At 35.7% G+C, this 27,090-nt stretch overlaps 1 long non-coding RNA gene across 2 annotated transcripts; it reads left to right on the top strand.

Annotated features, from left to right (window-relative positions):
* Nucleotides 1-1,058: 1,058 nt before the first annotated feature.
* On the top strand, nt 1,059-26,387 carry LOC143663509 (uncharacterized). Of its 2 annotated transcripts, none has more exons than XR_013165977.1 (4): nt 1,059-1,171; nt 16,352-16,428; nt 17,400-17,471; nt 26,274-26,387. It is a non-coding gene; the product is annotated as an uncharacterized LOC143663509 (long non-coding RNA). The 2 variants fall into 2 exon arrangements; XR_013165976.1 differs by having other exon boundaries at nt 26,211-26,387.
* The last annotated feature ends 703 nt before the right edge of the window (nt 26,388-27,090 follow it).

Below are 27,090 nucleotides of genomic sequence, written 5' to 3'. Positions count from 1 at the left end.
GACTTATGTTGCCAGAAAAAGATCTAAACGACCTGCTCAGACAACAACAAACATTATGATCTATGGATGACAGTATAGTATATGGCAGTCAAGAAATTGGAATTTGGTGCCTGATTGCCTGAGTGCAAATACCATCTCTGTCTCCTGTGGGCTGTGTGACTCACGGCCAATCACTAAATCTCTCTGGGCCTCAGTTTCCTCCTTCATAAATCAAGGATGAAAACACAAAATGCGAAACACCTACCTCACAGTGTTATTGTTAGGATTAAATGGGTTGATCTGTATAAAGTACTTAGAAGAATGCCTGACATAATAAGCTCTATGAAAATGTTACCTATTTTTATTTTTAAGCTTGCTCTGTCCCAAGCATTTTTCTAAAGGTATAAATGTACTCTTTCATTATATTTTCACTGCGGTCTTATGAGGCAGGTAATATTGTTATGCTCATTTTATAAATAAGGAAGCCGAAGCACAGGAATGTTATGTACTTGCACGAGGTCACATAGCTAGCAATTGGTAATCATAATAATAAAAAAGAGCCATTAAACTGCATGCTGCTAGCACCAGAGCTTTGGCATGTGTTTGAAAGAAGAGGAGTTTCTCAGGTCAGTAAATGAAACATAATCACTGTGCAAGAGAAGTTTTGAAAAGAGATATGTGTAGTGTCTTTGAAGAGGGCACTCTTCCTTATTTTAATGTTTCAGACAGTACTGCATCTCCAGTGTTGGAAATGGTTTGCTCTGAATATGCAAAGTAAGCTTTCTCATCCTATGACATCTGTAAATGTATGGTAGATTGAATAATGATCTCAATTAGTCATTTTCCCCACAGCAGGTTTACATATCCACAACCTTGCCATGGCCTCATGGTTCATTTGAGTGTATTTCCTACCCTTTGACTTTCAGATTATCCAAAAACATGTTGTTGACATGGTGTGATGTGAGTAAACTTTGAAAGGTTCTTGAGTGGATGGGCTTCTTCTCTTGTGTTTTTGTCATCACAATAAAGAGAACATTCCCCAAGTATCTGTCACCTCTTCAGCCTGAGTTCTAGAATGAGGCATGTGGCTCAGCCCTGCCACCTGAATCCAAACCCTGATAACCTGCTGTCTGAATCAGAGCTGCTACAACTGATCTAGATGCAAAACTGACAAAAAAAGCAGCTTATATTTGTAAGCCACTAAGTTTTTTGGGTTGGTTTGTTGTGCTTCATTATTGTGACAATAACTAACTTATACAAATGATCCTTCACAAAAATTTACTAAATGCCAAGCCTGTTTGAATCGTTTATGAAAAATGTCATTAGAGTCAAGGTCAGGAAGGATAAAGGGACAATTATACATTTTTACTTTATAATCAAACAGATATGTAATCACAACCATTTTAACATACATTGAGTTCTCACAACATTTGGCAGGAGAAATTTCAAATGTTAGCTTTTTTAAAGGTTCTAAAGATATAAGTGAGCTATCTCATTATATCTTCACCACAATTCTATGAGGCAGGCAATATTATTAAATGTAATTCTATCATCTATTATATTTTATGTATATCCTCTGCTTTCACCTAAGTCATGAGACTTGTCAGGCTGAAGATAGAATTTTTTTACTTGAATGGGGGCTTTTTTCCTAGTCTGAAGGATGGTTATCATTGTTTACCTTGACTCTCAATAAGTATAAGTGTTGAATAAGGAAATAATGCATTTACCCAACATTCAAGTGGTACAGCAAATTACCTAGCCAGTAGTAATATTTAAAAGGGCAGCATATGACTTACCTGAAAGTTTTGAAGTTTTCCTCCAAAAGTGCCTTCATTGATTCTACTTTCGTTAATGTGGTTTCAGATGTAGTTAAGTTTAATTTGATTTTCACAGTTGTAAGTTGTAGTATAATGATAAAATGAACTACTAGTCTACCAATCAGGAAATCCCGGTTAGAGCAAGTCACTTCTCTTCACTAGAGAACAAATTCCTCATCTATAAAATGAGAAATATGGATAATCAGATCTCCAAGTTCCCTCTCAGCTCAAATAACTCTGATTCTCTCTGACTTACTTGTGTGACCTTGAGTAAATTATTTAACATCTCTGAGCCTGACTTACTCATATCTCCTCCTGCATACTCCCTCATCTCAGTTAATGGCAAATCCACCCTTGGAGTCATCCTTGACTCCTACCTTTCACATCCTACATTCAATCAGTCAGTAATTCCTATGGATTCCAACTTCAAAACAGAGTCAGAATCCAACCACTTACCACCTTCGCTACTTCTTGTTTCATGCCATCATCATCTCTGGTCTGAAAAATTATAATATAAAAATATTAAAGTTCCCACTGTCTTAAAAATCTGGTATATATTTTATACTACCAGCACATCTCAGTTTTTACTAGGCATATTTTAAGTGCTCAATAGCTACATGTGGCTGATGGCTATTGCATCATGCGGTGCAGGTCTATACGAAAAGTATATTCTCCTGCATAACCAATGTTCTCCATTCTGATGTTCCAAACAGAACTGCTCTCTTTAAATGAGTTTTCATGTTCTAACATGTTGCCTCCTCCTCCCCACATTTTGTTCTCTTGCCTTGGGACTGATCTGCTATCTTCTCTAAATCCATTCTTACAAAAGTGCTCATGTCTAATCATGGTTTGATATATTCCTTTATTTATTCAACAATCTTTTATTGAGATTCCTGCTACCAGTCACGAAATGTTATTCTTGCCAAATAACTGCTTCCATTAAGAACTCTAGAGGTAGCCTTCTGTTACCCAAAGGGATCAACAGATCGCTAATAATGAGATTCAACATGGAGGTATAGTTGAGTTGGGGAACAGGACAAGAAAGAAAGAAAATAGTTGAATGGATAAATGGATGTTTCTCTTGTTCTTTATGTCATAAAGAGAGTTGCTTTTTCTGTGTATGCAGTAAAGGCGTCAAGGCAGATATTCCTTTTCTTTTCTTATTCATTTGTTCATTCATTTAGTAATCTTCTATTCATCACTGACTATGAACCTATTACTAAGTACTATGAAAATATAGTTATATGTTCTCCATCCTTGTAAAAAAACACCATGAGGATGCTTTCTTTTGATGAGTTTTTAGGGCAGCCATCTTATCATCTTAAAGTGCATGGGGAATAAGAATCCTTACATATGTTTGACATACACTTTTTCATATGATGCATGACTTGAAGTGGGCATTTTATTGTCACTTGTATTCTAAACTCTTAAAGCAAATCAAATTTTCAAAATAATAAGTGTCATTCCACCAATCGTTCAAGCTGTAAAACTCATCTAGAAACATTTTTCCCTCCTATAGGATTTTGTAATCACTGGTTGTGGTAGAATTTGAGGAAGCTCATAGAAGTCATCCAGCACATACTCTCCTTCCACGGAAAATGACATATGGGCTTAAAGAAGATAAGTGGCTTTTCTAAGACCATATAGCTGCAAAAGATGTTACAGGGACTGGAATTTTCTACATTGCTTTTATTGTTTTTAGCACTTGTGCAAAGAAAAGACTGAGAAGTTTGTTTTTATTCCTTTGTTACTGCTTCACTGAAAATTATACATTCTTGAAGGTCTGACAGATTCCTGTCTTAAGAGTGGAAGTGACATCCAAACAACCAAGGAGGCCTTCGAAAAAATATTGAGCTCTGACCTTCACATAGGCATTAAGGACGATGAGAGGTCAAAAGAGGAGATGTCAGGTCAAGCCACTGGAGGGCACCAAATGATCTCTTTTAACTGGAACCATTTCTTCACCTCTGGAGAGGAGGAAAAGCCACAACTGGCTGGCATGTGTGGGGCTGTAGATAAAAGAATGGATCTTGCAAAGAAGCTGATTTTAATTTTGCAAGCCTAAAACTGCGGAGATCAAACACAGGGCATGTATCACTGGTAGATATTTCCTGGGACAAAAGGCCTGTCTGGTTTATGCTGGATTGTCAATGGTCCAAAGCCCAGAGATACTGTGATATTCTGTATTTTCATTGTGATTCTTTAAAGGGAATCCAAAAAAGTTGTTGCAGAGGTTTTACTGAACCAGAATGATTTTTCACCTTTGTTTTAAACTGTGTTGCCAGAGTCACTTGCCAATAGTCTCAGGAAAATGTAAGATGAATGTCCATCTGTTCAGAAACCTACAGAATCATCTGTTTTCATGGAGATGGGATTCTTGTCAGCATGTCATCTGGCTCCTTATAATTCACCTTCTTCATCGTCCAGCTCAGTTAGGTAGTATTTCAATTGGTGACCCCAAAGCCCATTAATGAGTCTGATATTTCTTTTTGCTATGCTGGTTCTTCATTTGTCTGAGAGGAGACGAGGAGCAATGAAATGTTGTCTGACATCTTTGTTCCATGGAAGAGGAAATAATTGAGACTCCAGAGCAAAACCACAGGTTTACATTGAAAGAGAAACAAGGTGTAGCCAAATGTGTGCAATTCAGAGGGTCACAAATTGTCACCAAGGTTACTAAAGGCTTTTATCTTTGGTGGTCATCTTGTAGAGAAAAGGAAGAGCTCTGGCATGACCTGCAGAATGAGAAATCAACAGAGACCAGGCTGGATATCTCAATTAGCAATTAGGAACATAGGCTTCCATGCAACAGTCATTGTGGAGCCCGTTAAAGCTCTGGAAGATTCAGCTATCTACACCAGTGCCTTCTAAACAACGTGGCTAATATCAGAAAAATGTAAATCCAAGGAAAGCAGCCTATTGCTTTTATATCACATTCTTAAAAAATCTAGAGACTGAACTACCCAGGTTTAACCACTTTTCTACTAAACTAGACAATTCTTGGAAAGTCACTAGTCCAGATCAGAACTGTAGTTTTTTAAAAATTCTACCACTTAACTAACCTTGTTGTCTATGGTAACTACAAGATTCTTCTTATTTCATCCAGGGAAGCTAATCAAAGTAATGATTTAAAAATTTTAGAGGACTCTATAGTTCACAGAACATTTTTATCTATCTCCTACTTATAAGGTTCGTATTATTATTTCCCTCATGAAAGGCATACAAACAAAATAAAGCAAAACTAAGCCATAGTGTGGTTAGACAATTTGTACAGAGCCACACAGAAAGTAGTCAAGTCAGAGCACAAATCCTCCTTTTCTAAGCAAGTATATCCACAGTCTGGGTAGACAAATATTGGTTTTCTGGTAATATGGACAGTCCAAATGGTCTAATCTTTTGGATACCTGTATACACTCACTAGGCAAAAGTAGCAATTGTGTCTCCTTGTTTCCCATAGAAAGTTTTTTATATATCTTCAATATGGTTTGCAGTGTGAATATCCATTTTAACCATTGGATTATGAGCTCTTTGGAGGCATGGACCATGCCTTCTTCATCTTTATGTTTTTTCTTTCCCCAGAGCCCAGCACACTATCTGTCTATATAATAGTTCCTCAAATATTAATTGAGTTGAATTATATTGTTTGCTATAGTAACATCTGTAATGATCTGAGCATGTTGCCAAAAGATTCCCACTTGAATTTTTCCCAAGACCAAAAACAAGATATTGAATTATGGCCTTTGAGGTAGTAGATATTATATTCTATTTGAAACAAAAGGAATTTCCAAAACCAATTTAAGAACCATAATTATGGAAAAATATGGAAACCCTTAGCCGTGGCCAAGCTATCATCCTGACTTCTGTACCTGCCAACATTTGAGAATTGAGAGCTGTAGAGTTTTGTCACAGCAAGTAGAATGCAGTAATTCTTTAGGGTAAGTTCTACCTGCTATCAACACTTTTGCCTGGTGAGGGCTCATGGATCTATCCATTAGTGTCTGACACAATGGATGACACTGATATGCCAGTGTAGGATCCACCAATGTCTATCTGGAACCTTTAGAAAAAGGCTTGTGTGTTCTCTGTGGGCTGGGGAGTGAAAATTCTATTCTTTTGGCTTCACAGACATTCTAAGATGAAGACCAGTGACGTACTTGAATAACACAGAGACCAAGATGAGAATAGAAATGCACTTGTGGGGGGTTGTGTGGTTGAAGGGAATAAAACATCAAATAAGGAAGGATGAAAACTTGTGACGAGTATCTTGGGGGCAGGGAAATTCAAAGATATTTGAAGTATTTTGGACAAGGCATGGATTTGGCTGCTACTCTCCATGTACTACTACAAGCCATCACTCTATTTGATGGTATGATGTCTTAGAGTAAGATGTAGCAATGGATAGTCCATTACATATACCGATACCCCTGTAATTATATTCTTATTTGATCTATAATGCTTTCCCTACCTAAGGAAAACATTATATATGTTTATAAAACATTATAAACATTTACAAAATATTATATGTGTTTACAAAAAAAATGAAATATGTTTTTTTTAATATTCAGTTTACTTTGCTGAAACTTCTCCCATGAAATTTTTCCAAATTCCCCAGTAGAATCAGTTATCCCCATGATACTTTGTTCAGATCTCTCATTCAGTATTTATCGCACTCTTTTATAGTTTTTTGTTTACTTGACTGTCCTCTTCACTAGCTTGTAAGCTTGGGGTTGTACGTAAGAAATGAGGTTATTTTATCTCTGCATGCCCTGTACTTAGCATTTAGTAAATGCTCAGTAACTATTAAAAGAAGGAAGAGAGTGAAAAAAAAGAAAAGAAAGGAAGAAATGGAAGGAATTTATTAGGAAAAGGATTGTTCATTGGAGCTACAATATAGCATAGAATTGAGCTATAGCAGTCATATCCCTGAACTGCTAGGAATATAGGGTGGGAATTTAATAATACTGAATAGGGATGTCTTGGTTCTGTAAACAGACTAGCATTATAAATTAGACAACCCTAGTATTAAAGATAAGATTTTAAATTACCCAATCTAATTCCTCTAAGCTCAGAGAAAACGCTATTCCTACTGTAAGACTGCAGCTATCCCCAGAGAACATGACCTCTGTGCACTCTGGTTAAAAAGACAGAGAGCTGCAGTATCCAGCAGACTCAGAAGCCCGCATTCCCAATCTAGAAACATCAGGGATCTGTAACAAGAAAACTGAAGCAAGGAATGTTGCCCTGTGGAAGAAAGCACAAGACAAAAGTGGCATGAGGCACCCAGAAAATGAAGCAGCATGAGGCACCCAGAAAATGAGAAAAGATCAGAACAAAAGAGATATCAGATATTAGAACATAAATTAATGCCCTATATGGCTTATTCATACACTTTGGAAAAAAACATATAGAATTGCCATAGTAGTAATGGATTTGGTCATTCTCAATGAAGCTTTTTCTTTATGAAAGTTAATGTACTTATCTAAATATTATTAGATAGATATACAAATAGATACACGTCTGGGAAAGGTTGACTGAATATGGGAGTCAAAATTTTGGTGTTCACTATGGGTAAAACAGACAAGTAATTGCCCTTCAAGAACTCTGTACTAATAATCCTTATCTCATGTGGTTGTATAATATATCCAAGACATTTAATCCTAATCTCTCTGTGCATATTTGCCAGATTTGCTTTTGTATTTCTGTCCATGACCTAGTATATCAACACTGATATTCCAATTCTACCAAATCATACCACTCTGTCTTAAACTCCACATTTAATGAGTATTCTGACTTTATGACCAGCTGTGCAGTTTTTCTATATGCTTAAGTACAAAGTTTTTAGATCCCAAAGCATTCGTGTGGATCTCTGGCATCATTGCTCAACAGCTTTTTCTGCCATGAGTTTGGAACATCAAGGATTTGACATATATAAGCAATTCAGAAAGAGTTCAAAATACAAGAAAGTATCATTTTCTTTCTTCATCAGTTAAAAGGAAGTTGACATAGAGAAACTTTGATTTTTTTTTTCACTTGTTGAATTTCAAAAGCATCCTTGAAACAAATTACTATACCATCATCATCACCATACTATAAGGTGGGAGGAAAAATCATTGCCCAAGTTTTCTAGTTCATGATATGGCAACCCAGAGAGCACAAGTAATTGTGTAAGGTGCACAGCTGGTCAACTGCAAAAGGGATAGAGAACTGATGTTCCTAACTTAAACTGTGAATGCTTTAGCCCTTAACCATTATACCACTCTTCCATAAAAAATTACACAGCTCCCAAATTTGCTGCTGAATAACTTTCATAAATGTTTTTATGTTGGAAGAGCAATATTTGAAATGTCATCTGCAGTCATGGTTTCATGATTTTTAAAAGCACTGTACCCTATACTGCAGTTATGGTCATTAAATTCATTTTTCAAACATAAATTTACTTTGATGACTATCACCCTATTACAGCTTCAGATGGAGACTTTGAAACCCAATCACGTTTGCATGAGAAACCTGGCATTCTAATCCCAACCTAAAAGATCTTTTGCGTTATTAGCTTTGTCCACTGTTTACGTCTTTTATAATACTGAGAAAGTTGCGAGACAACTTTATGAACCAAAAGGTGAGAGTTTGTTGAAGATGATTTGAACTAGCTGGGGAGATATGAATGTCCTGAAACCCCCATTCTCCTTTCATAGAACCCTGTGCAAGCCTGTGATTGCCCTGGCTATAGAGTCAATAGTCCATGTGGTTCATGCGAAACATGGCTTCAGAGTTAAGAGTTTTCTCTTACAAGTGTAGGAATAAAGTGTTAGGAACAGAAATCAGTTCTGCTCTTTGATCACTCTCAAAGGAGCTTAATCAAAATTTAAACCTCCAGGAAAAAAATACATTTGCAAATGTATGCTAGCTTTTGATTGGCATTCATAAGAAGAAAAATCTATGCTTCTATTTTCTTAAATTATCTCATTTCAGATCAAAGACTCATGAATTAGATTTCCAAAGTAATTGATTTTGGAAAATCAAACCTATAAAGAGAGAATTTTGTGGCATTCTATAAAGCCTAAACTTATCCTTCTTCTCTGTTCCCATAGAGCACACACTCTTATGACACTTATTATTCTGTGGCCATTATTATGGAAGTCCTCTATTGGACTATGAGTTTCTAAAGTTCGGAGATTACTTTATTTCTCTTTGGATCTCTAGTACTTAGCACCACACCTGCACAAGATAGTGATTCAACCATGTTTGCTAAATGAAGGAATGAATTGATATAAGGCAAGATTTTCTATATGTTAATGAACTAAAAGCTCTGGATCTCAGGACCTAAGGGTTCTTGTCCATAGGCTATGACTAATGAATTGTGTGACCTTGGGTAAGTCACTCCATCTTTTTCTGCATCAAGTTTCATTATCTGCACAATGGTAACATTAGCCTTAATTAACTCTAACATCATGTGGCGTTCTCGTGTAGAGGATTCTACGTGATTTTAAGGCCACCTGAAATAGAAGGTAGTGAATATCAAACTCTACCACAGTATTTTTATGCACCTTTGCAACTGACTAATTGGGCACGGAAATACAGTAAAACACTAAAAACTCAAATCCTTATTAGTTCCTTCCAACCACTTTGCCCACCATCCTCACACATACATTCCCTTTGACTCTTCTCACTGGGTTGTGATCCCTTACGTCCTGGAAAGATCACTCTATACATGTCTTTCCTTTGCCCTTTGTTCAGAAATCTCATGATATACTTCCAACGCCCTTTTTTCCAGTTAGTTCTTCCAAAGATGCAAAGAACTCTGTAAATTATGGGCCATGACACTCACTGCTCTGTTAAAATAGAATAAAATATCACTTGTCTTTTTGTCGAAATGCTGCTTACGCTCTCCTTCCCTTCCAAAATAGATCATGGTTCACAGATTAGGTATTTAAGTCAATTCTGATGTGTTAGGCAAGGAATATAAATATACCTGTGATGATAGAAGGATTTTCTGAAGAAAAATTAGTTCAACTGGTTCTATATCAGCTTCTTGCTGTTTAGTATTTTCTTTCTCATTCTTAATTCCATCATTTGCTGGAAAACAGCCTGCTCTAGACTGGAGATAAAAAGTGGAGAAAGAAGCAGGGCTATTTTTCAGAATTGCATTCTACTCAGGAATAAATGATCACAATATATTCTCCTCCAGTGCCTCAGTTTTCCATTGTCAAAGTGAGTACACTGGTATTAACTATCTACTGCAGAGACTTGTTGGGAAAATTGATTGGGTAATTACCAAATCCTTTGAGTTTATCCAATATACATTAAGCAGTCAACTAATGATTTAGAAACCTATCTCCAGACTTTCCAGAGCCCCAGACTGAGATTCATTTAAATCCAAAGATGCTGTATTTGGTGGGATTTCAGGACTTTCATCAAAACCAAACTAAGTTAGTTATAAGAATCTAACTTATAACTATATCTTGACATGAAAGGAGAGGCTATAAATTGCTCATGAAAAGACATTCAGAACTGGCCCCTCAAGCCCAGTGACTAAAATACATTCAAACCACCCTTTCAAAATTAGGGAGCTGACTATAATGATTCAAACATATAGTAGAGTGTAAAATTTTACTCAGGAAAAACAAAAACATATTCCCATATCCTGACTTTTGGCATCAGGAAAGGTAAATTGCTCCCTTCCTCTTAGAGAATATCTTTATGGCCATCGCAGCTAATTTTTTTGATGACTTACTAATATTCCCTTTTCCTTTGTATGTGGGATGTCTGTATGCAGAGGAAGCAGTGTAAGAATTCCAGGTTTATTTTCTGCAAAAAAAAAAAAAAAAAAAAAGCCTTGCTGCTTTAGATTTGTGCCATGGGGAACAACAGGATTGACTTTTGGCAGAAGGTGGAGAAAATAAAGAATAGGACGTAGTACCATTTGTCTAGAAACTATCTATAGAATATAGGAAAATTCCTCAGTCCTTCTTGGTTTCAGTTTATTCATCTGTAAATGGAAACCATAGTACCTAGTCTACCTATTTCAAAAGATATAACTATTTTCATAGCTTCACATTCTCTAATTTAATTTTATGTTGTATTCCTTCCATATTTTGCACTTGATTTTTAGAATTTTGACTCACCTTGGTTTCTACAGCTGCTTGAGTACATTTTCAGGCTTGTTGTCATTCCTTTTTGAGTCATCTTTCCCTTTAAAAGCTCTAATCATAGGAGCATATCTCATCTTTGCCTGGATTAACTGGCTCATTGTAGGTACTCTGTAACTCTGTTGAATGAATAGTAAATGAAATCTGATTTCTTAAAATATAAAAAAAAACCCCACATTTTATTTCCTGGCTGTTAAAGTTCCTAGAAGTTTATGGCGTTCACTGACTCCCAAGGTCTCCAACTCTTCTGCCTTACCAGAATGAGATTCAGGACAGAGGTTTTGCTGGTTAGCTTTCTCAACCTTAAAATCAATTAAATTGGAGACAAAGGAAAATCAAAAAAAATTTTAGATGGTCTGGTTTTCTGAAATTGATATGCTCCAATTATTGAAATCTCTCCTTCATTATTCAATAGCCTGGATCAGTGCTTCCTATATCTAGCCAATCATAAAAATTACCCAGAAAGAGGTTTTGAAATAAATTTAGTCCTGACCCAAACATACCAAATTCAAATCTCCAGTGCATGAAACTCAAACATTTGAGTTTTTTAAATTTCTCAAATGGTTTAGTATGTAGCCTGATTTGGGAGCTACTGTCTTAGGAAATCATCCTTTGAGCCTGAATACAGAGAATATAGTGTCTCCCACTTGAGGTGGGCAAGGCATTTTCTACAAAAGCATGTTCTTTGGATGAACTGGTATATTTCTGTAAAAAGATCATGTGAGTGATGGGTAGATACCAAACGCTACAAAAGATAAGAGTGAGGGACCCACTTTGTATGCATGTTTCTTGATATTGTTTTTGAGCTGCTAGAGTAAAAATAAGAAATACATTCTTGGCAAGTTACTACTCTCAAAAACAAAAGGTTATAAAGGGAAGAAAATTTCTGTAGACCATACATAACAGGAGGAACATCAAGAGACAAGCTGACTGATGCATGTGAAATTTACAATATAATTGGCAGGGAATTATAGCTTGAGCTGAAGTGACAAGTCATTAAATGAATATCAGGGAAAATAAACTGAAAATGATATTCCTTGGAGACAAATAACCCAGTAGACACTACCAAGAAACTGCTAACAAATGTTCACATAGGAACAAGAACGAGCTTCAAAACAGCATTTGTGGTAACAAATAGTGACAACTAGTGAAGGATGACTTCAACTAGAAGAAGAGACTGTGATACATTCCAGGGTGTCAGCAGAGGGGAACACCAACAATGGGCCAATAAAATTTGCCTGGAAAACAATACAAAGGCATAAGTACCCAAAACTGTGGGTACACCCTGCAAAAACCGGGAGTGTTCAGTTAACTAGGTTCAGTCTAGTCCCCTCGAAAAGACCAAATGCAAAATATGCACCTTGCACAATCTTAAATGACACTGAAAACTTGCTAATCAAATAGATTTGCTTGTTTTTCTTTTTGCAAATGTACTTAAAAATAATCTGAAACTTCAAGCCTACATTTTAATGAAAATCACAACAAATTCTGTCTTTGAGGAATTAAAAAAATATGCATTAAATTGTGCTGCCTTGAATCAGTAGCCAGTATTGTCTCTTTTTTTCATATATACAGAAGAACACTTTACTAATCCAGAATTCAAATTCTGGCAACCATATCTTTGCCATGAAAAGCTGAAAACTAAAATAATAAGGAGAGAAGTCTTTTGAAGAGAAAAAAGAAGTGTCAGGAATGTGTTTCATTAAGGTTTATATAGTTCCCACTTAGGATAGACAGTCTGTTCCTTCTTCTGAAAGCATTTGTACATATTCTGCACCTTACTACAGCATGTTGAATTATCTGGTTTCCCAACTGGTGTTAGTTGGGGAGCAAGTGATTGAAAGGACACCATACAATCAGTTCAAGGTGACACATTGATCGTTGCAGGAAGTGACAGCTGACAGCAAATGAGAAATCATAGAAATGATAAAAATGAAACTCAAGAACAAAAAAGGACATCAATGACCTAAAGTTGTTTGATACAGGAAATAGCTCTTTACATCTCAATTATTCCAACAGCATTATTGAATTACAGCATGCTATCATAACAGATGATTATAATGATGACCCTGAGCCATCAAGAAAAAATAAATAAATTTGGTTCCAGATGCATCATTTAAGGTAGTAGAAAATGTGCAATAAAACTCTAGCACAATCTTCATCCAATTAATTATGGTTTTAAGTTTTAGTGCTTTAAGTAATAAAACCTTATCATTAAAAAATCAGCTCTTAGAAGTGACTTGTTATTTGTGGTATTCATAAAATATCACAACATATTTCTGCAGTTCTGACCTTGCTTCTAAATTCTAGACCCTTTCTGACAAACTTGAAAAGTTTATTAATTGTCTTTATTTACATGTCCCACTGGTTCTTCCTATTACATACCTCAAACTAAATTATAGCATCAACCCTCAAAGCATCGCTTCTGATCACTAGAGTATCTCTATCTATGCAGTCATCCAAGTCAGAACTTTTAAGCCTATTCTTGATTATTTCTTCTCTCTTCTTTATATTTAGCCATCAAGTTTTCTCATCTTAATTCAGACACATGTTTTGCATCTGTGTACCTATTTCCAATCCATTGCCCTTATCTGAGCTTATACTATTTCTAGCACATCTTTCCCACAACCATCTTATGTTAGAGTTACATCACATCATTTGTCATTCCCAGATGTCAACATAAATTTTCATTTCTCCTGTCTTTTCTCATGGCCCATCAGAATGAGTGTAGGGTTCTCTTAATTATATAACCCACCTTGTATATGTTTATTTGTCAGTTGTCCCTTCAAGTTAATGAGATTTTTGAGGATAGGGACCATTTCTTAGGCACTTAGTGACTATCAGTTGAAATATTTACTAAGCAGCTAATATGGGCCAGGCAATCGTCTAGACACGTGAGGTACACCAGTAATGACAAGCCTCAACCTTTATAGAATGAGTACTATAGATAATCAAATCACATTTATAAAATCCATTATTGTAGTACCTCCATATCTAATATCCACTTTTTACAAAAACAGTGTATGAGCAATTGGTCAAGTTTAAAATACCTTATTTAATATATACTTTTATAAAACACAATCTTTCATTGGATCATCTCATTTGCTCTTCCCAACAGCTTTTGACAGACTTCCTTATCATTGTTGCCATGCTAAAGAAATTAAGCCTTACTGGGATTCTAGATTTCCCCCAAGTTATTTTTTTTTTTCTCCTAATGGACAGGCACTGAGAATCAAACCCAGGTCTCTGTCCACCAAATTATTCGCACTAGGGTATGGCAGATACAAAGACAAAAGATATTGCATGACTTAAGTCTAAAATTATTTCCACTACTCCTCTGCCCAACTACTTGCCCATCAAAACATACTTTGATCAGTATAAACTCTTAATGCAGGAGAATGCACACATTTAGTGAACAGAAGCTGTTTTATCATTTTTATTTTTTATGACAAATGTTGACCATTCCATCTCAAAAAGGAGACTGTATCACTTGAGGAACTTATAAGAATCAGATGGTTCACTCACATTGAAGAAAGATCAATGAAGGCATTACTTTCAGAGAGGAAAGAAGGTTAAGCAAGAGATGATGGAGAACCCAAGGACTAACAATAGAGGGAAGGTGTTATCAACTGATACATGCAGGGGCAGGAAAGGGAATGAATTTTACTGGAGCACAGAAAAAGCTGTAACAGGAGAAGGGGAACCACCAGACAAGGAGCATAAGCATAAAAATAAAAACTCAACCACTGACAAAATCTTGCCATGAGGAGAGAGCAGAAAGGGGAATACTTGTAGCCCTCTCTCTTCCTTTTCTCCAATCTCTTGCCAGCATCTTCCATAAGTAGAACCCAGTCAGAAGTTGGAGAAAAATGGAACCCAAAAATGTAATGGTTGAGTTCAGACAATTGGTGCAGAGAGCAGCTTGAGAAGAGTAGAGAATGGAACTGAATGGAAAATGGAAAATAATCAGCACAGTAACTCTTCAGTATGTTAGAGAAAAGGAAGCATGTAATTCTCCTGTCAATTCTTGAAATCTCTATTGTAATAGGAAATGGATTAAACCTAGAAAAGGAATGACATAAAAAATGCATCTAATTGTTAACAGTGGTTTTCTCTGAGTGGCAGGCTTATGAGTACTTTTTCACTCTCTTCTTTCTACTTTACAGAAATTTCCAAATTGTCTATAATGGGCATTAATAACTTTTGTGATGGAGAAATATAATTTATTTTTAAAAGTTGAAAGTAGGAGTTAAGTGGGATAACTAATGTAATACACACTAGACTCATGTAGGAGTCGGATGATCACAATACTGTCATAATATTGTTCCCTTCAATGTAGTACTCCATTTCTAACAATGATTATTAAAGTGATTTCTAGGAAGTGTAGTCACCCATTTTATGCAGACTTCAAGAGAATAAAAGTGATGCCCATCTTTGAAACACAAGGTGCCAACATAGGGTTGAAAGTTCTGTTTCTTTCTGGTCTCTAATTTTTATTAGTTTTCTCATTTGAGACAAAGTGTTAAAAATCTCTGAGCCTTAACTACAAAAGGTGATTATTATTAAACTATTATTATGCAAAGTGGTAAAAAGTAAATTGGATATTGTAAGTCAGTATTTTTTTAGATTGACAGATTTTATTGTTATAAATGATAGTGTGGAAGCCATCACCTTATACAGATGTTGAAGTTAAGTATTTATTTGCACCATCTCTGTCTAGAAAAGCTGTGAGTGAGCTGGCAGAAAAGAAAAATATTATAAAATTAATTACATAGGAATGAAAATGTAGGATGGAACATAGTTAAGGGAGAAAAATATTTTAATCAGATGCACTTGCCATGGCTGAGCAATGCAAAGGCAGTTACATAGTTCAAATTATCAGGTAGAAGGAGATAGCCCAATACTTCAAGAGACACAGGATTTCGCCAAAATCAAACTCCATTTTTTTTTTCTGTATGGGGCATTATGCAGAAAAAATGAATGATATAATGGCCAATGCGCACAAATAGTTTCACAGCAAGTCAAGGAAAAGATTCCATATGGCTATTTTTCAAAAGTGACTTTTATGAAAAGTCAAAGAATTAGCACAAATCCAGAAGTCAGTGAAAGCTATTCTGAAAGGATTCAAGTGATGTGAATCAAGGTCATGGTTTTCCAATTAATCTCTTTTCCCCATTTATCCCCTTTCAACCCATTTTCCCTCTTTTTGTCCTTTTCTCCTTCCTCCTTTCATCACTCTCTCCTCTTTTAAATTCATTTAGAGATATGTAAAAAAAAAAAAGGTAGTTAAAAATATAGAATCTTTATTTATTTAAATCTTATTTCCATATGTACTAGTGATCAACTAAGGTATATTACTTAATCTCTCTGTGTTTCTGTTTTCTTGTCTGTAAAATGGCATTATTATAGTACCTACCTCATGAGATGTCTGAGAAGATTAAATTAGAAAATGCATGCAAAGTCCTTTAAACAGTACCCAATATGTGGTAAGTAGCACATAATGGATAGTTATTATTATTTTTATTATTATTAATTTATTTGGTCATTCATTTGACAATTTATTGAGTGCCTATTTTGTACCAGATAAGATGCTATGTGTTGTACATTCAAACAAATTATATTACCTAGAGTCAAGAAGCTCACATCTAATGGTAGACACACACACATAAATGGATAATTCTAAAACAAATTAAAGTTTCAAATGGTTATAAAAGGGGGCATCTAGTCCAGTTTGGTGGAGAAGAGTAAGAATCAAGGAAAGTTTCCTGGAGGACGTGATGCCTGAAACAAATTAAATAAGAGAAACTGTATTACCCTATTCCAGGCACCATTCTAGGCACTTGCATATCTTAAATAATTTAATCCTTACAACAAATCTGTGATGTGCCGTGTTGGGGATTGGATCATAAATCCCCCCTCCTCCTAAAAAGACCTCTGGTGCTATAGGTGTGAGCCCATTTGTGAATAAGATCTTTGAAGTGATTATTAGGTAAGATGGGCCAAAATGAACTGAGGGTGGGCTTCAAACACAGAAAAAGAGGCCACAAGGAGCAGCTAGAAGCTGGAAGTCAACAGAACACAGAAGAGAATGGAGAAGACACACCACTATGTGTATTGCCATGTGACAGAAGACCAAGGATCAATGATGGCTGGTAACCAGTCTCATAATGCCACAGCCTTAAGGGAGAAAGCATTGCCTCCATGAGCCCTCAACTTTGGACTGTTCCTAATCTCAAAACTGTGAGCCAATAAATTCCCATAGTTCAAACCAGCCCATTACATAGTATTTGTTTTAGCAGCTTAGAAACTTAAACAATATTATTTCTGTTTCATCAACAGGACAATGGAGGCGTAGAGAAATTAAATAACTTGCTGATGAACACACAGAAAGTGGCCAAGTTCAGTGGCTGTGTTCTTAACCTATATAATAATGTCTTCCCTGTCTTCTATTTTAAAGGATACGAAGCATGTCTCCCAAGACATAGATGTAAAACGTAGATGAAGGAAACAGCTTGATGTGGGAGAATAAGTGAGTATTTCTCAGCAGAATGTAGCAGGAGGAGGTACTAAATGGAGAGGTACAGGGAAAGTCAAGATAATGAGAAGCTTCATATGCCAAGTTAAAAGTTTGTACTTCATTCTGTCAGACCTGAGGATGATTGTAAGTTTGAAACATGCCAATTGAGCAAATTTGCTTTGTATAACCTTGAGTGGATTACTAAATATCTCTAAGATTCTATTTCATTAGGAGAAAGTGGGACAAATCAAATAGTCACTTCAGGACAGTACTGATGTATGCATGTATGTAAACTACAGGGTAGCTAGTAGGCACTCAACAAATGATCATCATTCTTTCAGAACACATTCCAGGCAAGCTGAATGGAGAAAGAGCAGACATGGTTTTCTGAGGGTGGATGGGTGCCAAATGAAGGGTAGAGGAACAAAATTCTACACTGAGTAGGTGCAAAACTCATACATTAAGAGGTACATTTATAAATACCTTAGGAAGTTGCTGGCACATCATCTCTTAGTAAGTTCTAGAACAAGTCATTGTTGTTTCTGTTGTTGAAGTAGTTTTATCAATTTCTGTCTACTTGTCTGTGTGTCTGTCCCTCCTCTATCTATCCCTTCTTAAAGAAGATAGTGGAATTCACAAAAGTTAATTGAACACATAATTCAAGGCTTGTGAATAGGCCACAGAGAAAAACCATTATATGGTTTGCCCATTAAGGGAAGAAATCCCTGCAGTAAATAGTCTGTCATTAATTGAGTCAAAACAAAATTTTCATAATATGTACTTACATTTTTAGGGTGACCTATTACAGGCATTGTTTATATCTTCATAAATCCTCAGGAATCACCCTTTGTGCAGAAGACAAAACAGACTTTAAAAAAGGAAAAGACTTACTGAAAGGAGCAGAGGTATTAGTTTCAGAATTAAAACCAGGAATTCTGCTATGAAATTTAAGGCTTATCTTCCCCTCCCCACATTGCTTGTTCTGGCTTTTGTACATTGAGAAGAAGCATTGGTACAGAGATGCTGGGCATCTCACCTAAAACCTTCAGAGAGTATTGATAGGGATGAGTCATGAGGGCTCCAGAGCTAATAAAGCAGGGGAAAATAGGGAAAGAAACATGAAAGGGACTCAATAGACTAAGATTTATCCCAGATGAAAAGGCTTCATTGGGAGGAAATAAAAGAGGCTTTAAATTTAAGGACCAAACTCGCCAAATAGCTAGAAATCACCCCCACACTATTTCTTTTCATGAAATCTCCCTGAAGAAAAGTGAGACAAGATAGATAAAAAGAGAGAGCAGCACAAGAAGACTATGATAAATGGGAGTAGGTAAGTTGGATGCTGTAGAGATAGGAAATGTTCTACCTACTCCTAACCTGTCCTTTAGAAAATACTGAAAGCAGATGGGCACTTGGAAACATTTTAATGCTTCCCAAACTGATCGTATCTACAGATCAAGAATTAGAGGTGAAGAGATGCAGCTTGAGAAAATGATTTCAGAAAGAAACAAACTTTTTAAACATTTTTTATATAATTTTTACAGTGATTTTTGAAATGGAGAAAGTTTGGGATATGCTTATAAGTCCACCAGGATTAAAAAGCATGCAAAATTTTCTCTAGAGAAAAATATGATATTTACACATATTGGGCAACTACTTTTTGCTGCAACAATATCCTCATGTGAAGGGTAAGGTATCACCCTGCTCACCTACATGCCATGGAGCTGAGAGCAGCAGAACCAGGATTTAAAATCAGGTCTAAAACCTCCAAATTTTCCTTCCATAAAATATTGGGAAAGAAATTATTGCAGAGGAAATAAAACAGTTTACATACGAAGATTGAGATATAAATGTATCAGGAAAGAGAAAAAAAACAAACTTTATTTCAAAACAGAGCTAGATTGGAGCACCATCAGAAAAATAAAAATAAAAACACACACGTCCCATGAGATATTTTTTCCTTTTCTGCTTACTGGAAATACAAGTGGTATTTTTCAAGCTCAAGTGTTTTTTTTTTTTGTCTTGAGTTCTTGTTGGAGATTGAGTCATGTCCTCCACAGAAGATATGTTCAAGTCTTAATTGTCTTCTTGTGGGGGTGAACCAATCTGTAAATAAGACCTTTGAAGATGTAATTATTAGTTAAGATTTGAACTCACCTGTGAACAGAGATCTTCAAAGGTTTTATTTAGATGAAGCCTAATTGAATCAAGGTGGACTTTAATCCATTTGGCTGAAATCCTTATAAGGAGAGGAAATCTAGACAGACACACAGACAATGGAACAGGAAAAGCAGAAACCAGAAGGGAAGCTATGTGAAGAGAGGTGAGCTAACCAACCCCAAGGATTGTGGCAAGCCAACACTGGAATGCTACAGACTCCAAGGGGAAGCATGGCCTGTTGATACCTTGATTTTGGACTTCTAGCCTCCAAAACTGTTGTATAAGTCAACACATGGTGTGTTATTTGTCATAGCAGACCTGGAAAATTAAGGCAGTGCTTGTGCCCTAAGAATAATCCATTCCTAATGGATTTCAGGAGTTTATGAAAGCATTTAATCCTCACCTGCTTTATATGTTGGGAGCTATGAGTCAGCTACTGTGTCTGTGTCACATACATTTTCTGATTCCATGATTCCAGGAATGAAGCAGCCCCTTTTTGGCATTTTCAGTTCTCATTGCAAGGGGAAAAGAGCGAGAGTGAAGGATGAGATGCCTCTTAAAGCTTCTGATGGAATGTGCCTTAAATCAAGTCTATTCATATCGATTTGCTAAAATACATCGTGTAGCCAATCTCAACATCATTGGAGCACTTTCTCAACACCAGTTTGTACTTACCCATGGAAAGGGCATTGGCCAAGGATGTATAAACCACTTACATGGAGGGGAGGAGCAACTCATTAGAAGCAATAATGCAATATATTGCAGTATATTCACAAACATTAACTTCCTTCTCACAAGCAAAATTCAGACAACTTCTCTCCATGGAAGATGCTGTAAGCATCCCACACATCCACAAAACTCAAATGAATTCTAGGATCTCTTGATCTCTAACACGTACAGACATGGCTCCACTTGATAGACTGTCCTGTGAATTAAAAAAGTAAGTTGTTCACCATATTGGCCAAACATGGAGAATAAAAAAAAAATCAATCCTTGTCAGAAAGAACTTCAGGCATGTAGCATTGCTAGTCCAAAGCAATTCTGCAATCTGGAAGGTTCATGCTGTTTCATTTTCCTCCTTGGCCATGTCTGAATAAAAATATACTCTCAATCTACATTAACATATAGACAGGTGGGGAAAGCTATAGAGGTGGGAACAGAAAGAAAACTTTTTATTTTCAGCAATACCTTTATTTTTATGGGAGGGAGAAATAGAAATTTGTAGATTATTTTAAAATTTTAATTAGAGAATTTGTAAGTTTACAGAAAAATCATGTAAAAAAAAAGCATTCCTGTGTAGCCCCCCCCCATTATTAACTCTGCATTTGTATGGTAACTTTTTAAGAATTGATGAAAGAATGTATAGTCCACAGCTTACATTACAGCATTTTTTTCAACATAACCACCCTATTATTAACATCTTGCATTTGTGTGATTCATTTGTTATAATTTAAAAGGACATTTTCAAAATCGTACTATTAACTATAGTCAACAGTTACACTGTAGGGTTCACAACACAGAGTTCACAGTCTTATGTTTCATCTTTTAATTTTTATTCTAGTAACATATATATGAATTAAAATTTCTTCTTTTAACCACATTCATATATATAATTAAGTACAGTTTATTACACTCATAATTTGCTACTGTCACCACCATGTATTTCCAAAACTTTGTGATAAACCTAAATAGACATTCTGTACAAATTAAACATTAACTTCCCATTCTCTACACCCAACCCATCCCTGGAAACATATATTCTAGATTTTAACTCTGTAAGTTTGCTTATTTTAATTATTGCATATCAGTGAAATCATGCAATATCTGTCCTCTTGTGTCTGGTTTATTTTACTCAATATAATGGTTTCAGGGTTCATCCATGTTGTTGCATGACCCAAAACCTCATTCCTTATTTATTTATCTATTTTTTGTTTGTTTATTTTACTTCATTCCTTTTTAATGCTGAATACTATTTCATTGCATGTATAAACCACATTTTGTTATCTATTCACTTGTTGATGGTCACTTGGACTGCTTACATCTTTTGGCAATTGTGAATAATGCTTCTATGAACACATCAGTGTGCAAATATCTGTTTGAGTCCCTGCTTTCAGTTCTTTGAAGATATACCTAGCAGAGGAATTGCTGGGTCATTTGGCAATTTCATACTTAGCTTTCTAAGAAGTGCCAAACTATCTCCCACAACAGCTGCACCATTTTACATCCACCAGATAAAGAATTAGTGTTCCTTTTTCTCCACATTCTCTCTAATACTTGTAATTTTGTCTTTATTAATAGTAACCATTCCATTGGATGTAAAATGGTATTTTATTATAGTTTAGATTTGCATTACCCTAATGATTAGTGATGGGTATCTTTTCACATATTTTCTAGCTATTTTGTACATTCTTTTAGAGAAATGTCTGTTCAAGTTCTTTGCTCATTTTAAAATACAGTTTTTCCTTCTATTGTTGGGTTATAGGACTTTTTTTTTTAGATATTATTACAACTTATGGATATGTGGTTTCCAAATATTTTTCTCATTCAGTAGGATGTCTTGTCACTTTGATGACAACGTCCTTTGATGTATAATTTTTAAATTTTTAATGAGGTTCCACTTATTGCTTTTTTCTTCCATACCTTGTGCTTTGGCTATAAATTCTAAGAAACTTTTGCATAACACAAGAGCCTGAAGTTACTTCCCTACAATTCCTACTAGGAGTTTTATAGTACTGTTTCTTATATTTAGGACTTTGATCTATTTTGAGTTAATTTTGTATATGGTGTGAAATAGTGGTCCTCTTTCATTCTTTTGCATATGGATATCCACTTCTCCTGGCACTATTTTTAAGGAGACTGTCCTTTCCCAATTGAATAGAATTAATAGCCTTATAGAAAATCTGTTGGCCATGCATGAGAGTCTCCTTTTGAACTTTCATTTTGACTCCATTGGTCTGTGGTTTACCCTTGTGCCAGTACCCTGCTGCTTTGACCACTATAGCTTTATAATAAGCTTTAAAGTCATGAAATATGAGTCCTCCACCTTCATTCTTCTTCTTTATGGTGCTTTTGGCCATTCGGGGCATACTACCCTCCAAATAGATTAGATAATTGGCTTTTCCATTTCAACACTGTAGGCTGTTGGAATTGTTATGAGGATTGTGTTGAATCTGTAAATCATTTGGGGTAGAATTGACATCTTAACAGTACTTTAGTCTTTGAATACATGAGCATGGAATGTCCTTCCATTATTTACATCTTTAATTTATTTTAGCAAAGTTTTTGTAGTTTTTCATATACAAGTCTGTTACATTCTTTTTGAATTTATTCCTAGATATTTGATTCTTTTAGATGCTACTGTAAATGAAATTTTTTCTTGATTTCATTATCATAATTTCAGATTGCTCATGACTAGTGTATAGAAACATTACTGATTTTTGTGTGTTGGTCTTACACTCCACCACTTTGCTGAATTCGTTTATTAACTCTAGAGCTTTGTTGTAGATATTTTGGGATTTTCTGTATATAAGAGCTTATCATTTGCATATAGGGAAAGTTTTAGTTCTTCCTTTCTATCTTGGATGCTGTTTTGGTTTGTAAAACCTGCCAGAATGAAATATACCAGAAATGGAATGGCTTTTAAAAGCGGAATTTATTAAGTTGCAAATTTACATTTCTAAGGCCATGAAAATGTCCAAACTAAGGCATCCAAGGAAAGATACCTTGACTCAAGAAAGGCTGATGGGTCTGGAACACCTCTGTCATGTGGAAAGCACATGATGACATCTGCTGAGGTCTCTGGCTTCTTGTTTCAAACATCTTCCCTGGGGGCATTTTCTTTCTTCATCTCCAAAGAGCTCTTGCTGTGTGGGCTCTGGTGGCTCTGTAGCTTTTTCCAAAATCGTTCCTTCTTAAAGGAAACCAGTAAGCCACCCCACTTTGAATGGGTAGAGACACATGTCCATGGAAACCAACTAATCAAAAGCTACTCGCCACAATTGGGTGGGCCTCATCTCTATGAAAACAATAAAAAAGATCCCATCCAGCAATATTGAATGAGGATTAAAGGACATGGCTTTTTCTGGGGTACATAATAGCTTCAAACCAGCACAGATGCCTTTTATTTCTTTTTCTTGCTTAACTGCTCTGTTTAGAGCTTCCAATACAATGCCATCAGTGTTTTAAATAGTTCAACTTGCTTTAATAAGTTGCTAGCATTTGTGATCTTATTTGTTTTTTTGTTTGTTTGTCTGTCTGTCTACACTCAGCTTTATATGCCAATAGTCACACTCTTGATTCTATTTCCTGATCATCCTGACTTGAAATAAAGCTGACAAGGTTTCCATGGGAAGATACCTTAGTCTCTTTTCTCCTCAGTTATTTTGTGCCTTGAAAGGATTAGCTGTGGCCCTTTTAATTCATTCAGAGGTTTTAAGGAGTGTATGATGGCCATACTTTTAATTCAGTTTTCCTCCCAGGAGAATTTTTAATTTGTCTTTGTTGTTCAAATATTTTTTCAATTGTATCTTTTATTGGTCAGAAGTAAGAGACAGCTATGCCCTTCATTTATTAAAATTCTCTTGTCTTTCTCCTTTCATCACACTTGCAAAGTGGATACTTATTTCCTGAACTCCTCTCTTTCTTATAGTACTTTGTCAAAGGCAAACAATTTCAACCAAGGGTATTAGCATATTCTGTCTTTTAGCATCTTCGTTGAAGTTCATTTGATACATGAACTACTTATCAAGTTAGGACATTTTACGAAAGTTTCACCTCTTCACAATATTAGGTTGCCATTTTTCTAACCTCTGACAAATCCCTGGTATCATGGTCTTATGCTGCCCAATCCTAAAGCCAATACAACCTATTTTCAGTTTCTATAGATGTTGTCAAAACAGTACCCTACTTCTGGAACTAATTTCTTTATCAGTTAACTTTACTGCACTAAGAAACAGCTCCAAAATTTCATAAGCTTGATACAATGAAATGCATATTTATTACTCAGGTTACATCTCAGCAGCTATGGGTCAGTTTCCACAATGATACTACATATGCCTTTTCAACCAGGGCCCAGGATGAAAGAGTAGGCTTTATTTGGGACCTGCCATTCTGAGGGCAGAGGAAAAGAGCAAGATTGCTGAAAGAAACGTGAAATGCTTCTAAAAGCTTTTGCTAGGTGTGACATAAATAAAGCAAAAAATGAGGCCAAGTTCATCCTCAGGAGAGGAAAGAAATAAGGGGTGCAAGTCCCAGAGCTATGTGTGAAGATGTACAATTTTCTTACAAGGAAAGGATATTGGATAACTGTAACAAATAATACATTCTACCATATTCTCTTCACGATATTAGTCAATTTAGTCAGTTTTGAATACTTCACAGCATATAACTCAGTACCTTACACATAATAAGTGCTTGACAGATATTTGTTGAATGGTGGAATTTTTATGTGTTCAAGTGGCGAAGGAAAAGGCATTTGGAATGAGCCTAACTTAACATTAACTCTCATAAAGGTGATGCATCATGTCACTTCCTTATTTAGCCTTTGCTTCTTAAACAATTCCACAATGTCTGTCCCTGGTAGATTATTGTTTGTTTGGTTGTTCCAGTAATGGCCCTCAATGAATCATGCCTCTTTGTATTCATGCCATTCGCAGTCCATCCCGCATTGACTGTGGGCGTGGCTGTGTGACCTGCTCTGTTCTAACTGACACCAATGAAAAAAGAAACAAAAGAGGCTTAGAAAGTATTTATGCATTTGGATTTACCCTCTCTGGATGCTGGGAGGGGCTAGCCCCTGGAGACAAAAGATTTTGTGGAAAAGAGGCTCAGTCACCCCAGACATCCCAACTGAGGTCCCAGACATGTGAGTGAGGCCATCCCACATCATCCAAGCCCAGCCAAACTGGCTCACCCAATAAACCCATAAAATTGTGAGAAACAGTAAATATTTGATTTTTGAAGACTTTATGTTTTGTTGAAATTTGTTAGACTGCAAAAACTACCTGACAGAGCAGACTCTATTTTAGGCCTTTGCTTTCTGCCTCTCTTGGCTTGCCTTTGTTTCCAAGATAGATGTCATACTTCACACCAGAAACCGAATATATGATAACATTGATATGCCCCTAGTGATGATGGGAGTAAACTATATCCTCCACTTATTCAAGAGTTTATTCGTATGTTACTGTCTCAAAGAGGCCTGCGTCATCCCATCCTTTGACAGTATGTACAGCCTTCAGTCATTCCCTAACCTTACCTGCTTTGTTTTCTTCATAGTGAGTATCACTACATAACATTAACATGACATAAATGTTAAAGGTTTATTATATTATATATCAAACATATTTATATATACTACATTTATATAATATATTTAAACATTGTAATATAAATATTATATGTTTGTTTGTTGTCTGAACATTTCTCCACATGAATACAAGCCCCATGAGGACAGATTCTATACTTTATCTCAAACCTTATTAAAATAGCTAGCACTTACTAGGTACTCAATATGTTTTTAATGAATGAATATGGTTATGATAAGCTTATATAAATAGACTCCTATAAAGCTCATGTTCACAATTTCTTCTACAGATATACATATTTTATATGCACTGCGATGGGTAGGATGCTGACTTGTTGCTCTTCCACTTTCAGAAGCAAAGGAGAATCAGGAAGACATCTCTGAAATTGCAGGCAAAGCTACTAAGAAAATGTATTCATGTTAAAGAACTATAATTTTCAAAAATAACATAACTGTCTTTTTCTTAAAATGAGGCACATCTGTGTTTAAGTGTTTATTACTAAGGAACACAATACTTATTGTATTGAATGCTAAAGCTGGGTCTTGTGGCTTTATTTAAAGCAGACCCAGCACATAAACATGGCACACAAAGACAAGTCCAAGTTGACGTATCAACTGTAGCTTGTTGAAATATAGCAGCAATTATAGGGCTCTACAAAGAAAAGTGCAATGAATCTATCCAAGCATATATATAGTATATATGTATATAGAGTGTATATATGATAGAATGTGTTATGCTGCCACCCATGAAGGAAACATAGTGCTAGGATTTTAAAAAATGGTGTTTATAAAATTACTTGAGTAATATAATTCACTAATTTTCCCAAAAGCAGAAGCCCTGGGGCCTTGGTGGTTTCCCTAATAAATTACTAATCCATCACTCTGCATAAGAATATATTTGTTTATTCACAAGTGTGTTTGCAAATCATCTCTTTAGACAAGAATACATAATATTAGTGCTCCCTCTTTTCTGAATGATGAAAAAATTAAAGAAATAAGATTTGGGAAAATAGATGAAATCAAGGAACTCCAGTCAGTGAAACCCTAGAGAGCTTTCAAAGATTCATTTTAGTATCAGAAAAATAACCATGCACAAGTGTACAGAATTTTGCATATAATTTTCATGTGTTAAAGCTCCCCAAAGCTGATACATTGACACCCCCTCTAAGG

Source organism: Tamandua tetradactyla, chromosome 19 (genome assembly GCF_023851605.1).
Source record: "Tamandua tetradactyla isolate mTamTet1 chromosome 19, mTamTet1.pri, whole genome shotgun sequence".
In the NCBI taxonomy this organism is placed as follows: Eukaryota; Metazoa; Chordata; class Mammalia; order Pilosa; family Myrmecophagidae; genus Tamandua; species Tamandua tetradactyla.
This window is presented reverse-complemented; position numbering and strand designations above follow the sequence as displayed.